The sequence below is a fragment of the Podarcis melisellensis genome (genome assembly GCF_964234715.1).
Source record: "Podarcis melisellensis genome assembly, chromosome: 3".
Classification (NCBI taxonomy): domain Eukaryota; kingdom Metazoa; phylum Chordata; class Lepidosauria; order Squamata; family Lacertidae; genus Podarcis; species Podarcis melisellensis.
The window spans coordinates 60,837,482-60,852,733 of NC_138530.1; positions in this window are offsets into that span (position 1 = coordinate 60,837,482).

The following is a 15,252-nucleotide window of genomic DNA, read 5'->3' on the forward strand; positions in this document are numbered from 1 at the left end:
CTAGTGTGGCTGCAGTAAAACACATTATGCACATTGGTTGTGAAGAAGCTCTCTTTCGTGAGTACTGCTACAGCTGATGTACTTGCTCTAGAGCAGGGGTAGCCAATGTGACACTCTCCAGATGTTGTGGACTACAACTTCCATCATCTCTGACCATTGGTCATGCAGACTGGGGTTGTTGGGCCATCTTGAGGGTACAGCATTGACTACCTCTGCTCTAAAGCCCAGTTCCAATCACCATCTTCATCTCCATGTCCCTTGTCCAGCAACTGACCTTTAGGGACAACAATCGGGCTGGAAAACATTGTCTCAACATCTAGGTGGCATATGGCTTCCTACAGCCCCATCTTGTCCCTGGCAGTCAAGATGTCACTGGTAGATGCTTAGGTGGACGACTTCTTGAGGGTTGGGTGCGATTATATTCTAACCTTACAGCAATTCCCTTGATAATATAAAATAATTATGAAATTATGCATTTGGTTAATATACAATAGCCCAATTGAAATTTAAAAGACCTGCCTTCTCTTGGTTAGAAGTGCAATGACTAGGAGAGGTGTGGTGCAGAGGAAGAGGACCTCAAATGGACACTGGCCCAAACCACATTGCATATGGCAGTACAGTGGTACCTCGGGTTAAGAACTTAATTTGTTCTGGAGGTCTGTTCTTAACCTGAAACTGTTCTTAACCTGAGATACCACTTTAGCTAATGGGGCCACCCGCTGCTACCGCCGCACAATTTCTGTTCTCATCCTGAAGCAAAGTTCTTAACCCAAGGTACTATTTCTGGGTTAGCGGAGTCTGTAACCTGAAGCGTCTGTAACCCGAAGTACCACTGTACAGGTCCACCTGCTTCAGCTCTCAATCTTGAAGCCAGTGCAGATGATACAGTGACTCATGGTATTGCAGGCATGCCTCCACATGCATTGAGACAAGCTCTTTCGGAGCACAGAGAAGGCAGAAGGCAGGTGTGAGGCTGCTGAGCTCAGAATGTCACCTAAGGACCCAAGAGGCCAAGACTTGAGGGATGCATTGCATAGCTGCTGGGAAACCTCATATGCTCTACGTGCACCAAACCGAGGCAGCCATTTGCCAATTATGACCATGTATACTGTAATCTAGAAGAACTGTGAATCATAATATCTTTAAAGTGCTTTGAAGATGCAAACAGGGTAGCATTAAATTGTAGCTGGTCACCAAAGGCGATGGAGGCAGATGGTTTCCCAGATGCCATCAGATCACCTTATTAAGAACCACCCACCTCCCTCTAGGCAACTGCCAACAAGAGTCCAAAGAAGTGCTAGCATGGTAAAGACACCCACAATGACACTGAACAGGAAGTTGCAAAAGAGGAAGAGGAGAAACTGTGCTGGTTTGTAGTAACAGTAAGAAAACAGGGTGGGGAGAGATCGAGCTTTTTGGCTACATAGAGTCAACCCACTTCACTTAACGGAGGACGGGCTGGAAAGTTTGGCAATTTATATACAGTGGCAAAGAAACAACATCTTTCCTCTAGTCGCACAGCACAGACCGTGGTTGGCTGTTGGCTGGCAGTGATATGAAACAGATCTAGAGCTGAGAAGGAGAGATGCTTCTGCTTTGATGAGCACCACAGTCACGCAGGGCAAGGCGCTGGGTGTTGCCTTAGGACCTGCAAGACAGGCGGAACCAAAAGAGCTTTATTTTCACACTCAAAAGGAAAGTCATACAACAAGAAAGACAGCTTTACATACAACAAAGGTCTCGGAGTACACTGTGAATGTACACTCAGAGAACATCTGAGCACAGGAAATTGCCTTATACCGAGTCAGACCATTGGTCTCTCTGGCCCAGTACTGTCTACACTGATTGGCAGTGGCTCACCTGGGTTACACAATGGGGACATTCCCATAAGTTCTGTCATTTGGAGGAATGTAAGGCACACAGCATTTGTGAATGTGAATCTAAAAAAAGAAGAAGGAATATTTCCACCAGCTTTTTACAATGCTTAGAAATGAGACCCATGTTCAAAACCCCACTTAGCCACGAAACTCACTGGGTTACTTTGGGCCAGTAACTGCTTCTCAGCCTACCTCATAGGGTTGTTGCGGGGATTAAGTAAGGAAGGGGAGAACCATGTACATCACAGTGAGTTCCTTGGAGAAAAGGGTAGGATTTGAATGCAACAAATAAATAAGGCCACTGGTGGCAACTACTCATGAAAGTTATACTCCTTTTAGTAATAACTGTATACCTCTGAGTATCAGTCGAGGTGGATCATTAGCAGGAGAGTGCTGCTGTGCTCATGTCCTGCTTGTGGGATTCCCAATGATGGGCCAGTGAATTCTGGAGTAGACTGGCCTTTGATCTGACCCAGCAGAGCTGATTTGCATGCTTTGTTCCTGAACCTGGAACAAATTCAGAGCATGCTAATTACAGCTGCCTGCAAAGCAAAGCAAACATCTGATTGGCCTATCTGAAAGTCAGCTTGCTTTTCAGAATGTGACACCAGTGGCTGTGGTATTTAAAACACACCCATGCTTTTTTTTTTTTTAAATGTTGTTGAAAATGGATGTGGCCACAAGATAAAGAAGCAGTCATATGATTCCTTTTCCCACACATCTAGCTGTGAAATCCTTTGAATGCACTAGGAGAGTCAGGGGACATGTATATCAGGTCTGGCTAGTTTGTGTAGAGTTAACAATATGGCTCACTATTTTTTTTATTATGGTTGAATTGCTGTAGCTGCAATTCTGCACATAGTTCTGCTGTTAAGTAGAGTTTCTCGGCTTAGCTTCTGTTCGTCAAACACTTTCTGCTGGCTGCTAAAGAACCATTTCTGTTTCAACTTGCAAATTATGTTCCATAATTTGTCTGGCCCTTCCCTTATTCTCTCTGTTTGCTGTCTGTCTAATTTACTTAGAGATTCAAAGGCAATGTGTGGAGATTCTTACCTTCCATGTGAATATTTCACATACCCAGCGCAAATTGGAGATGCAGCTGTAGCAATCCAAATATTTAGGAGAAGACAGCTTTTGAGTTATATCCCTCCCCCCCCTTTGGCTTCACAAAAGGCACAATTATCCTATATTATTTTTCTCCATTGAAATATAAGGTGTGGGAGAAAGGAAAGCAAAAGCCACCCAAGAAAAAGAAGAAGAAAACTGGGAATGCTCAGAGGTAACTTGCTAATGAATATCTGCAGAGTCCTTGGATGATATAGGGTGCTTTTGAGGTCCTACAGCATTGTTGTTATTACAGAAAAACTAGGTCAGGCAGCAGTTATTTTCAGATAATCATCTCTTTGACTCCTATGTTTAATGTGCCTTTTTTTGTTACACTAAACACAGGAGCTAAAGAGTTGATTATCTGAAGAGGAATCAGATATAGCAGGCATGTCCAACTCCCAAGAGACTGTGATCTACTCCCAGTATAAAAAAACTGGCAGTGATCTACCCATTGACATTGGAGGGAGGAGGAGCATGTGTGGGGTGAGTGGATTGCCCAGAGTTGTTGAGCTTTCTTTGGAGAGGATTGCACAGAGGTTTTTTTTTAGCTTTTTCCTTGTAACTTTTTGTACACAATAAGGATCCCACGATCTACCAGGATCATCCAGGGATTCTACCTGTAGATCACGATCTACTGGTTGGACATCCCTGAGATATAGAATAAACAGGGATGCGGATGGTGCTGTGGTCTAAACCACCGAGCCTCTTGGGCTTGCCGATCAGAAGGTCAGCAGTTTGAATCCCTGCAACAGGGTGAGCTCCTGTTGCTCTGTCCCAGCTCCTGCCAACCTAGCACACAATTGCAAGTAGATAAATAAGAACCACAGCCGCAGGAAGGTAAACAGTGTTTTCATCTGCTCTGGTTTCTATCACAGTGTTCTGTGGATGACTGCCCATTTTTTTTGGAATGTAGATGAGGGAAGAGGGTGTTTTACATTTCCTCTGCTTCCCCATCAAAATAGTCTATAAGATCCAAAGGACTCCTGTTCCCTCAAGACAAGGGAGAAAAACTATGCCAGCCCTGGAGCTGGTGTAGTAATTCCTCCTCCCCCCCCCCCACTGAAACAAAAGGAGGGTATTTTTTGTTTTTTGTTTTTAAAAAAGCAAAATAAAGGGGAATAAAAGGGGAACAACACAAGCCCACTTTCTGCTCTGGGGGTACAAACCTGGCAGGATCAAGGCAGTGATGGTTCCTGTGACACAGACTCATCGTCTGTTATAATAAATAGCAGTAGATGACAACCAAACATAAATTGCATCGCAGAAATAACATCATTTATTTCAGCAACTATGTCTCACTACTTTTCCACCAGACCAGAATGACATACGGTTGTTTCTGCACTGAGAAAAGCACTCGCCCACACCCTTCTGGAAGAATATAACACGTGCAGTAATGAAACTCCAGTATTTTAAAATGTTCTTTATATTTGCTCTCTTTTTGTGATGCCACACTGATAATCTTTCTCTTTTCTTTTCTTTTCTTTTCTTTTCTTCTTTTCTTTTCTTTTCTTTTCTATTCTTTTTTAATTGGAAACTATATGAACAGGTGGGAACTACATCAAAATATTGCCGTGTGGAGTGCTTGCACCATTCAAGCTGGCTGGAACCTTGCCCTGTTCTAGAACACTGCATTCCATTAACCCTCTACCCTGGGTTTCTGTTTCCTTCTCTCTCAGCAACAATTGCTAAATATTCCATGGTCACTGGGCATGCTCAGTCCTCACTGGACATTTTGGTCCCCTCGGCCAAAGATTTGTTTTGCACTTTGCACACTTTGCAGTTCCCCCAAGCTGGCTGATTGCTCCCTCTTCCGTTTGGATGGTGCCTGTGGCTGCTTATGAACAGAGGATACAGTACTGAAAGGGTGTTCTGTTGAAAGATTGCCAGGGAAGGAGGGCGGGGCAGAGACTCCATATATATTGTAGAAGACAAAAGATTCTTTGAGAAACTGGTTCTGTGTCAGCAGCTAGTCAGCTATTGAAAGCCACACCAAATGCTGCTTATTATTTCAAGAAGAAAGTTCATGTTCTCGAAGCTGGCACTCCTGGTTCTGCAATGAAGGATTTCCCACAAAATTGCTAGACTGGTTATAGGAAATACCAAACACCCAAAAATCCCCATTCTGTCTCTCTGGTCCAACATCAGGTTCATACCTTCACACCTAGCTTCCAGATGAATTGATGTTATGGTGTGTGACATGGAATCCCAATGGACGATTGCCCCCCCGCCCCCTCCACCTCTCCAACCTGTGCTGGTACTGGAGAGTACCCAGGTGAGTGGAGCAGGGTCAGATCTGGTCCACCCAGCTGGGAGGGTATGTTGGCATGGCTACCAAGACTTCGTGGCATAGATTTGCTTATCTCCTAGGGTGCATGGCTACCTCGTCACAAAATACTTCTTCTACCCTTGATCCTGCTAATGGTGGCCCTGAATGCCTGGCCCACCCCATCCTTCTCTTGGACCCAAGCAGTGATTGAAAAATACAAGCAGTAACAATAACAACAGCAGCAGCAATAATACTTGTGCTGCTGGTATAAAGTGCAATACCACAAAAACTCAAAAACAAAGTTGAAAATGCAGGAATATTAAAAACTTCAATAATAGTGCAAAGCATTCACATCGTTCTTTAAAGTTATGATGGGATCAGGAAAAAAGTTAGTAACAGGATTAGTGAATTACGGTATTCTATGCTTTTCAGCTCCCTTTGCTTGAGAATGCTAAACTGTATGACGTACATCCAACACCCAAAATTGAACTCTGTGGCTGAAGATTAATATGATGTCTGTGCTCATTGTTAGGCACACATATGCCACCTGGAGGAGATTTATTACAAAGATTATGACGCGAAGCAATATTGAATGCAGTAATGGATGAAATGGGTGGGTGGGGGAAATACAATGGAGGGTGTTTTCTGACAAAACCTTTATGCATTTGGAATACTGGAGGCTGACATCCCTGCTTACTGCACCTGCCCCTGAAGTGGGAGGCACTTCAGAAAGCAGCCTGGCAAGCACCTCCCATCTCCTAGGATGTTTGCCACCAGCACTGCTTCCTTGCCTGCCTGCTGCCATCACACTAGAATTGCTGTGGTGGCCTATTGGCAGCCACACAAACTGTAGCAAGACGACAGACTTACAAGATTATTATATAGTAAGATATTGTGTTCAGACGAAACTCATAACTTACTATATTGGCTGCGTACATACAAGACCTGTAAAGCACATTCAAAGCACAGCCCACCCACAAATAATTATGGGAATTATAGTTTGCCCCTCGCAGACCTACAGTTCCCAGCAACCTTGGCAAATTACAGTTCCCAGGAATATGTGCTCTGAATGTGCTTTAAAGGTCTGGTGTGCATGGAAGGCATTGTCTTAATCTTAGTCACACTGCCTATATCCCTTGCAGCATATTTACTTGAGCGAATGCTCCCCCAAAATATCTGCTTTTTATACATTATTTACACAATGGGCCGCTTGGCTAATTATGGGATTCTCCTGTAGGCCAATCAGGTTGCAGATTTACTTCCACCTGGAGCTGGATTGGGTGGTTCCTGTGGACCAATCATACTGCTGCATTGTTCTAGGACCAATCAGACTGCTGCATTCTGGACCCTATTGTTCTAGGACCAATCAGCCTGCTGCATTCTGAATCCTATTGTTCTAGGACCAATCAGACTGCTGCCTTTTGGATCCTATTCAACTCAGTACATAACAGAAGGTGTGTGCAAACCCACAAAATCATATTGGGAATCTGCCAATACAGTTTCTATTAACTGATGGTGGCACAACTCTTTTGGATAAGAGGCTCCTCTGCTCTGACTTTCCATTGGATTCCGTACAACAGCATGGAATCTCCCTGCATCGCTGGGGGAAAGCAGGAAAATCCAGGTCATGCAGTAGAACTGGTCCTCCTGACCAGTTGGTCATCTGGAGAACCCCTAAATGATGGGGAAAGTCAAAAAATGAGTCTGAAAAACCCTGGAATAAAATGACAGAAGAAGTGGAATAAATGTGGGGAATGCTGTGTGACTCCTAAACAAGAAAGAAGTACCAAAACGACACACAACGTAAGTGAAACTGATCCCTCTCACTTCCATCAATCCAAGGAGGCTCAGAGCCACCCCCCCCCATGATTTTCTAAGAGATGCCTCTTTCCCTGTCCAAGCTGTGCTTTAAACTGCTCAAGATCCACCTGTTTAAGCACAAGTAAGGAGACATATGGCGGGACACGGGTGGCGCTGTGGGTAAAACCTCAGCGCCTAGGACTTGCCGATCGTCAGGTCGGCGGTTCGAATCCCCGCGGCGGGGTGTGCTCCCGTTGCTCAGTCCCAGTGCCTGCCAACCTAGCAGTTCGAAAGCACCCCCGGGTGCAAATAGATAAATAGGGACCGCTTACTAGTGGGAAGGTAAACAGCATTTCCGTGTGCTGCGCTGGCTCGCCAGATGCAGCTTATCACGCTGGCCACGTGACCCGGAAGTGTCTTCGGACAGCGCTGGCCCCCGGCCTCTTAAGTGAGATGGACGCACAACCCTAGAGTCAGACACGACTGGCCCGTACGGGCAGGGGTACCTTTACCTTTTTAAGGAGACATATATTAGATGCTTTGGATGCCGTTACTGTTTATTAGAAAATGTAGGGCACAAAGAAATTATGTTAAGACCGGTAGATGGACCTGTGCAGAATACAGAATGGAAGCAGTGAGATAGGATGAATGGGGCAGAAAAAAGGGGGATACTTGGGCCCAGTTCTCATTGTTACCTGTTCTGCATCCTTGTGAATAAATCACTCGGATTCTATACTGCATGGGGTTTATGTATATAAGAAGAGCAGAGCCTCAGACCTGTGATAAGACCATTGTAACTTCATCAACAGAATATCTAATGTCCATCTCACTTTACACTGGGAGCCACTGTAGTCTAAAATGATCCTGTTTAGGGATGTATTTTATGCGAGATTCTCATTCTTGTGACCCAGGTTTGATTCCTGGGCGGCGCAAAAAGCATTTTAAGTGCTGCCTGGTTAGTTCAGTTGGTTAGATCATGGTGCTGATAATGCCAAGGTTGCAGGCCCAATCTCCAGCTGCATATTCCTGCATTACAGGGGGTTGGACTAGATGATCCTCAGGGTCTCTTCCAACTCTACTATTCTATGATTCTACTACATAAATAGAACTAAGAAAAAAATGTGTAGGATTGTAAGCTTTTTGGAACAGGGACTTACCCCATTATGCGCTGGAGAGCATCATGCACATTAATGACACTATATATATATAGTTGACACCATGCAACAATTATAACAGTAATCTACGTATTTATTTACTGTCCCAATAAACTTTCTAAATTGGTTTATGTAAACTCAATTGTACACTAGATGGCAGTAATCAGCTAAGAAAGAAAACGGCAAAATGCACCAGGTAAAGGATGGCGTCATCTTCCTTGTCCTAAATGTCTTTGTGTCATATTTTATCCAAACAGAAGGTGGATGGGACTGGAAAGAAAGCACTAGTGTTGACATGAGTTTTAAGAAAAGCTTGTAGAATGGAGAAGGAATAAAGTTGCCATCCTCTCCCCACCCCTCTCAGAAATTCAACTAGGGAAGCTTTTCCTATCACCGTATTTGCATAGCTTAAAAGACTCTGTCTTCTGGATTTACACTTGTCCTGCAGCTACTACTACAGACACAGCAGCAAGGCTGGGGGAAAGAAAGTAGACAAACCTAGGAAGAACCTAACATATGAACTGTGGCTGTGATCAAATTTGCAGTTATCCATGAAATCTCCAAGACAGCACAGCCATTCACGTGTTCTTGGTGCTGGTGTTTCAGCTACATTTGGGACAGCTGGAATATTTGATCCAACCTTTGCCAACCTGGTGACAGGTTGTTTTGGATGTTGTCCAGACGTTTTGGACTCTAACTCTCATTAGCTGGAAAATGTAGTGGGTAGAGCATGGGGAGGTGGGAAACAGCCTTGCAGATTAAATTAATATGTAGGGAATTTAAAGACATTTCAAATTGTCTTTCTAAAAAAGCCTGCGGATTCAGCCATCTCCTCCTGCCCTCTCCCTCCCCAGAACTGACCTGCTGTCTTTTTAAAGGATTTCCCAGGTCCGCATTATGCTGGAGATGTGGTCAGAACAACACTGAAACATATGTTTATACAGTGTTCTATACTTACTAAATTTTGGGAGAAACTGCTGGATTGTAGAACTATGACTGTTCAGAAAAAAACTAACATTTTCAGCAGAGAATATTGTTCTGAACTATATACCTACTATATGGAAGTTAACAACTGAACAACAAAAATGGATTTTACGTGCTCTAATGGTAGCCAAGAAGCTGATATTGATGAACTGGGAAAGTAAAGACATTATCTCCTTTAATCAGTGGATTGATAATATGATAACACTTGCAACCTACAAACAGACTGCTTACAGACGTAGACTCTGCTTGGATAAATATGACAATATTTGGAATGAATTCATACAAAATGTAGCAGGCTATTAATAGTTACATTAGTATCAGGCTAATACTATCTAATTTACAAAAGAACGTATGGGTTTGGGTATTTTTGTATTTATTCATATAATGGGTTTTCCCCCTTAACACAGTTGCGTGTTTTGTTCTTTGTTCTTTTCTTCCTTTTTGTATCACTTTACTGCTTTATATTTGAAAAATGTTCAATAAAGCATCAATTTAAAAAAGAAAAGAAATTTGACTCCCCCCCCCCCCCACAAAAAGGTATTTTATTATGAAGGTTTTGATAATATGCATGTAGAAAGGGATTGGGCACACAGAAGAACTCTAAATTTGGAGTCATTTTTTGCATACAATATTCTTCTGCTAAATTGGGAACAGCCTTTCCATGAGTAAGAGAGGCTTTCAGCTAGCAGAAGAACACCTTTAAAACCACTCTCTGTTGTTACTGTACTCATGACTCCTCCAATAAATGTGGTTTCCAGGAACCTACGTTTTGGGACAACTCACCAGGAAGTTCCCTTCACAGATCCCAGGGCACCAGACAGGGCCTTTGCAAGGCCATTATGCCATTTTTCTTTTGTTTCTGTGGGGTTTCCACTTGGAGTACTGCCAGGTCAACTGTTTACTTTTGCTATTTTTCCCATTGTCACCATCATTACGTTTAATGGCAATAGAATGTCAAGACGTCATTCACAGCAGAGTGTGAGAAACCTGTGACTTGAAGCCAAATTTTTAGGACTTCACAGGAAATGGGGCCCTAGTGTAAAGGCAATTGCCCTGTGATAACTATCAGAGCCAGACAAATCAGAGTACATTTAAGATGATGTAAACTGGAAGTCACAACATTGCTCTGGTGTTCTAGGGAAATTTCTTGGCATTGTAGTGATTTTGTTTTTAATAACATTTTGTCCTTTTATTGCTGTCTGCCAGTAAACTCCAGGAAAGTCCAATACTAGAAATGAACTGGCATGCCGAGACATTTCACCGAACTTCCCATTGCTAATAAGGCAAGTGACCCAATGAAAATATTTCTACCCACTGTCACTTTGTGAGGAAAAGAAGCAAAGAGTCTGGAGGGGTTTTGCATACATTTTAGTGCAAGGCTAAGTCATCTGTGTTCTGAAAAGGCAGGGTGCTCATCTGCTTCCTGAGGGGAACTTTCAGGAAATCCTTTCATTTCTCAGTCCTCACATTGGCAGTCCAGTGAGCTTAGAGCCTTAGACTATGCAAGCATTTATATTATAAACCTGTGAAGTGCTTTCTGCTAGGTATTGGAACCTGGGCTTAGCAACTTGATCATAAATAAGAAAGAGGAAAGGGGGTGAGCAGACAATATTACATTCTTCAGGGTGGTTAAATAAAAAAGGATTGTGAAGAGCTCCAATAGGATTTCTCCACACTGAGCGAATGAACAGTAAAATGACAGATGCAACAGAATGTACACATCTGTGAAATGACGCAGGTTGGGGCAAAAAATATATCTTAATTTCATATATACACTCATGGGGTCTAAAATGACAGTGCCAGATCAGGAAAGGGAACTTGGGGTCATAGTGGATAGCTCTGTGAAGTTGTGGACCCCGTCTGTGGCAGCCATGAAAACAGCATATTCTATGATAGGAAACTTTGGGAAATGGAATGAAAATAAAACTTGCTGGTGTAACACCATTATACAAATTTATGAGACAACACACTTGGAGTACTGTGTAAAGGTAAAGGGACCCCTGACCATTAGATCCAGTCGTGGCCAACTCTGGGGTTGCGGTGCTCATCTCGCTTTATTGGCCGAGGGAGCCGGCGTACAGCTTCCAGGTCATGTGGCCAGCATGACTAAGCTGCTTCTGGCGAACCAGAGCAGCGCACGGAAACGCCGTTTACCTTCCCAATGGAGCGGTACCTATTTATCTACTTGCACTTTGATGTGCTTTCAAACTGCTAGGTTGGCAGGAGCTGGGACTGAGCAACGGGACCTCACCCCTTTGCAGGGATTCAAACTGCCGACCTTCTGATTGGCAAGTCCTAGGCTCTGTGGTTTAACCCACAGTGCCACCTGCGTCCCGGAGTACTGTGTACCACACCTCAAAAAGGATATTGCAAAGTTGGGGAAAAGTTCAGAAAAGGGCAACTTAAATGATCCAGAGGGTAGAGCAACACCCCTTTGAGGAAGGATTACAACATTTGGGTGCGGTTTTTGTTTTTTTAGTATAGATAAAAAAGGTCAGTAAGACATGACAGAGGTGTATAAAATTATCTACAGTGCTGAGAAAGTGGATAGAGAAAAGCTTTTCTCCCTCTCTCATGATGCTAGGACTTGGAGGCATCCAAGGAAGATAAAGGTTGGAAGATCCAAGATAGATCTTCACACAGCGCATTGTTAAATTCACTCGCCGAAAGGCAGTGATGACCGTCAACTTTAAAAGAGGATTAGACAAATTCATGGGCAACAAGGCTCTCGATGGCTGCTAACCAAGATGGCTATGCTTTATCTCCACTGGCAGAGGGAGTGTGCCTCTGAACACCAGTTCCTGGAAACCACAGGAGGGGAGGGTGCTGTTGCACTCAGGTCCTGCTTGCGAAATCCACACAGGCATCCAGCAGGCCCTTCTTATGCTCTTAATTCTAACAGCAGCTTTAGGTTCTATACACTTTGTTCCAGAATTAAGGCACTGACTCTTGATTGCTACAAGGTGCCTTCAAACGTGTTGGGCTTTAACTACCACCAGTCCCAGCTAGCTCATCCACGATGGGAATCGTGATTCAAAACATCTGGAGGGCACCAGGTTGACACAGGCTGCTTCAGGTGTAAGAAAAGAGCAGAGAGGTAAACTTGTTACGAGCCTGTTGAATTTCTTTTTAGAGGTTGTTTCTGAATGTCACTGGAATGCAGTCTTTGATCTCACAATGCACCCAGCCTACTTCAGGATAGTCCTGAAATATCTTCTCTTCCCCAGGGTAGGTCTATGTATCTAAGGCATGCAGGAGGTAGTTCCCCTGATTAAACCAGAAGAGGCATGCAGATTACCGGAGGTAGGTACCTCAGGGTGAAAACGCTCCCAATATTATTTTAGTTAATTAAGATTATTTACTTTATTCCTTTGCATTCTTAAAGTGACAGCATATTCCTGGGGAAGTAAAGAAAATGGTTGATAGGGCCTCAACGGTACCCAGGACTCACCAATTATAGAGGACACATTGAGCAGAGGAAGCAATCAAAAGTTGCTGGTTGGTAAAGCCTAGCCAAGTCATCATCAAGAATCTACACCCATAGAGTGACTGAGTGAATTTAACATGTGGCTTCACGGTTGATATAATCCGTCCAGTGTGAGACTAAAAATTATATGACCCCCCCCCCAAAAAAAAAGTATGGCTGCTGCACACTGGGAGATTTGTGTGAGAGTAGGCATGGAGTTTCTGTCATAAACTACCTATTACACCCAATGTTATGTCTTCGTTCTGCATTGCTGACAAAAGAAACAAAGGCCTGGGTTCAGACACTAACAAGGTCAAAGTGAGATTTATTTATATTATTTATTTCATATCTATTTTACCCTTTATTCCAAGGAGCTCAAAGTGGCATACATGCTCCCCCCGCTCCCCATTTTACCCTCACAACCATGTGGGGTAGGTTAGGCCAAGAGAAGATGACTTTCCCAAGGTCAGCTTTGTGCCTGAGTGGGGATTTGAACCCAGGTCCTAGTCTAGCACTTTAACCACTAGACCACGTTGTGTAGGATGGGCACATCTATTATAATTTACAGAACAAGTGCTCCACACCAGCAGCTGTATTCTTGGTGTGTGGTACAACTGTGCAACCCTCTTACCTATTCTGAGCGAGAATTGTGATTCAGGCCTGTGCATTTGAGATCTCTCCTGGAAAATACTTGTCAGCTTGAAACCTGATTATAGGCTATGCTAGTGGTCTAAAATGCACCCTCCCCCAAAGAAGTCAGGGAAATACCAGTGTGTTTAAAATGCTTAATTTGCGGTTCACACAGAAGGCTTTGTCATTTGCATGAGGTACTTCAGCGTGATATAGAACACCTCTTGTGACTGAAAGATATGAGTAACAGCTTTGCAACGCTGAGCAGATAAGAATAAAGGAGAATTTTCATAATGGACATTCTTTGACCATTGACATATCTGCATTCAACGAGGCTGCCTCTTGAGTGTCTGCATATGATAAGGGAATGCGACTTTGAAATATTATTAAAATCCAACCCAGTCACCATTCTGGCTCAGAGATTTAAAGCCGCCAAACAGCTGCCATTGTAGCTTTAGACTGTCTGATGTGCTCTTCAGAGCTAAGTGTTTAGTACCTAAGAAGGTGATGACCTTTGTCTTATTATCCTCCACTTTGAAATTCAGGCTGCATCTGCACCATACAGCTAAAACATTATTATACCGTTTTATTAGTCATGGCCTCCCTCAAAGAATCCTGGGAACTGTAGTTTGTGATGAGACCTGTTAGGAGACCTCTATTTCTCCCACAGGGCTCAAATTCCCAGAGTTCCATGGGAAGAGGGATTGATTGTTAAAACTACTCTGGAAATTGTATTTTTCTGAGGGAAATAGGGGCCTCCTACAACTCTCAGCGTCTTTAACAAAGTACAGTTCCCAGGATTCCTTGAGGCGAAAGCATGACTTGTAAAGTAGTATAATAGTGCTTGGTGGCGTCAAAGTAGGATGGAGACAGCTTTCTGTCTGAAGCTGGCAAATCAATCCAGAATGTGCCAGAGCCAGAGCCAGAGTAAGATTTTTTGGGGTGAGGCTTGGCAAAGATCCCCCTCCACTATTGGTGCTCCAAGTGCTTTTGGGTCTAGTTACCATTTTAAGTTCCCACAAAGGAGTTTTACTATGGGGCATTGTGGGAAATCCAAAATGGAATCTAGACCGACCCACTCTGTGCTGATTAGAGCACAAGAAAAATAATGTGGAGCCCAAGTTGACCACAGTGGTAAGTGCTGAGAGGGAACTGCCAGGTCAGTGATACTAGTGTGAAAATGCCACCCCCGAGCACAGATACCTCTTTCAAAGACTCTCCAATGGAAATTATTGTTCAATGGCACGTATGCAAATTATGTTTGGTGGTATGTAGTGATGTGCCTGCAAGTATTATTATTGTTTATTGAATTTATATACTGCCCTATACCCAGAGGTCTCAAGGAGGTTCACAGAATAAATACAATAGATATGAACTAGCACATCACTACATACAGATCAACAATGCAACATTTCATGATATACTAGCACTATCCAAGTGTTCAAAGATGGGGATATAAAGTACAGAGAGTGGGCAGAGACCCACCCACCTCTGAATACCAATTGCTGGGATTCACAGGCGGTGGGGGAAGCTGTTGCACTCTGGTCCTGCTTGCAGGCTTTCCATAGGGATCTGGTTGGTTACGAACAGGATGCTGAACTCTGTGGACTTTTCACCTGAGCCAGCAAAGCTCTCCTTATCTACCTGCACTTGTTCCACCCCTACCCTTCACATATTGAGGCCAAAGGTCTTACGGGGGAATCCTAGCAATGACTGCGAACTTTGTACAATCAAGGTTTCTGATCGTATGGAAGATTCTAAGCATACTTAGATGAATGTGTGAAGAATTCCCCTTTGGGCTTCCCACTCAGTGTGGAAAAGTTGAGGTGGAGCCAGCAGAGACAAGGATATTGAGAAGCAGATGCACATGGCCCATTTTATTCTGTATTGCTTCCTTCTACATTCTTTGATGCCTAAATAAGGCTACTGTAATTGGTGCAGGGACAAAAGGTCATAGGTTGGGTTATA